This window comes from Dipodomys merriami, unplaced genomic scaffold (assembly GCF_024711535.1).
Source record: "Dipodomys merriami isolate MVZ:Mamm:240054 unplaced genomic scaffold, mDipMer1.0.p SCAF_10, whole genome shotgun sequence".
In the NCBI taxonomy this organism is placed as follows: domain Eukaryota; kingdom Metazoa; phylum Chordata; class Mammalia; order Rodentia; family Heteromyidae; genus Dipodomys; species Dipodomys merriami.
In genome coordinates this window covers 51,500,326-51,502,700 of record NW_027202271.1, presented here as the reverse complement: position 1 = coordinate 51,502,700, position 2,375 = coordinate 51,500,326, and positions in this window count along the sequence as shown.

The window sequence follows — 2,375 nt, the reverse complement described above, 5'->3', positions numbered from 1 at the left end:
CTTCCCACACACTTCCTGAAATCTTTGGTGTAGTTACTGTTTTCTGTGGGAAATGACATATATCTATCCAACTCAACCAATATTTGACCTCTGACAAAGACATGGAAGAGAAGTTAATAACATCCCCCAAGACACTTCACTTCTATGAAGAAAATTAGTATAAATCTAGTACAAAGGAATCTAGATAAATCCTTGAACAGATTTAGTTGTTTTTAGCCTATGAAATGCTGGCCTTCCCTTTCTTTTCCTCTAACCTATCACCTTTAACCTTTCCAGAAGAGCTGTCTCTCATGGCTGTACATCATTGCTGCCTTTCACACGAACAGCCAATTGTGTGATGAAGGTCAGTATAAATCTGATAAGAAAACTGAAAACGAGGCCCCCTTAAACCAGGCCTCTGACATCCTGGCTGCAAACTCACGCAGATCTGCATCTAATCATGAAATGTTCCTCAAGTCTGGAGCACTCGGCCCATTCCCGCCTTCTCAATCTTAAGTGCCTCCTCCTTCCCATGCTCCTTCTTTTCCTTTCCCCAGTCTCTTGCAAAATCCTGTTCCAAAATGTCAGTCAACCATCAGCTAATGGGATGAGAAGTTGCCTAACAATCACCAAATCCTCCTGCTCCTGGCCCAGGGCCCCCCCATGACTCTAATGTCCCAAGGTGACCTCCCAGCCTCCATGACGTAAGAAGACCTTTCAGAACAGCTTTATAAATGGAGAAACTCATTCGTTATTTTTTTTCCCCTAAAGACTAAGAACATATTATGAACAAGGAAATTGTTGGTACAGCATTGGCCGTGACACTGAAACTCGAACATTGAACCATTAATTTGAGCATAATATAAACAGGTTTCATTGTACAGATTTTTAGGAATATGATATGAAGAGTCTGTTGTTTTTTAATTCTAGACTGTTCTTCCTCCTACCACTTTCCCTGCTACCCTTTACTGGCCCTCCCACTGTGAGCCAGCATTCTCCTTACACCCTCCCCACTGTCTCTCCCAGTGGAGAACAAATGAACTCCCTCTCTGACCCGCTTCATTCGCTTGCCTTGCCTGCATTTCTTCTGGTTTCTTATTGTGTTGCTGACACATATTTCTAAAAGTTCCATTACATTGGGGTTTTTTTTCCCCTTCACCCTCCAGAAAAACTGACTTTTCCAAGGAATATGGTGTTTTTTGTTTGTTTAAAGAAGTAAGATTCCCTCTAGTTCTTTGTCCTCTTTCACAATTGCAACCATGTAATCCGTAAGGAATCCATTAATGTGTAAGAGGCTTTGAAGCCACTAGATGTGTGTATGTGTATACTTGTGTGTGTGTGCATATGTGTGTGTGTGTTGGTTATTTTCTCTTCCTCTCAGAACCTTGTGGCTGCCAACCACTGATTTAGGAATGTTTAGGGGTATATGCCAACTCAATAATCAGAATCGTTTTGGTACTGGGAACCCAACCTCAGTCTCTGTAGACCAGTGGAATTTATTGCTTGCTCCAGTTGATTAAGTAATAGTACCAACAACATTTTGAATAAAGAAAAGTCTGATAAGAGGTGATAGGATGTCCGCATAATTCATAAAAACATGCTTGTTTTGAATCTGCAGTAGAAAAGCACAAATAGCCCGTGGTCATGGTCTCCTTGCCTTGACCTGTAGCAAAGTCTGATTCATAGCTCACTTCAGGAAAGACACTCAATACACACTGCCAGCTTGCTGCTGCATACACATCCCCGTTTCCAGTCCACAAATATGGATCTAGGACCCACTGTGGAGCCACACACTCTGCTAAGCATTAGAACATAGCAGTGAAGAAGATAAACGTAACTCCTGCCACATGACTCTCCCTGAAGGAAGATACCTTGCCTGTGTAAATTACTTCTTGAGACAGTTGAGGCACACACAAAAAAGACGAATGGTGAAGATTTGGGAACTTTAGCATCTGATTAAACTGTGGCTGACTCCAGACTATCCTACTCCAACCTATTTTATCTTGAACAATGTACACAGCCTTGCTAAACTGCCAAACCCTTATCACAGTAGTAATTACTTCATCTGGTTCTTTTGAGTGTTAAACATATAAATGTATATATACATATAAATATATATTTATGTGCATACATATACATACATATGTTTGCATGTATGTATTTATATATTTATTATGTATATATATATATATATATATATATATATTTTTATATGTACATCCTTGCCAGGTGGCTCACACCTATAATCCTGGCTACTCAGGAGGCTGATATCTGAGGATCCTGCTGTTCAGCCCTGAGAAGGAAAGTCTTGTAAGACTCTTATTTTCAATAAACCACCAAAGAGGCAGAAATGGAGCTGTGGCTCCAGTGATAGAGTGCTAGCCTAGAACAAAAGA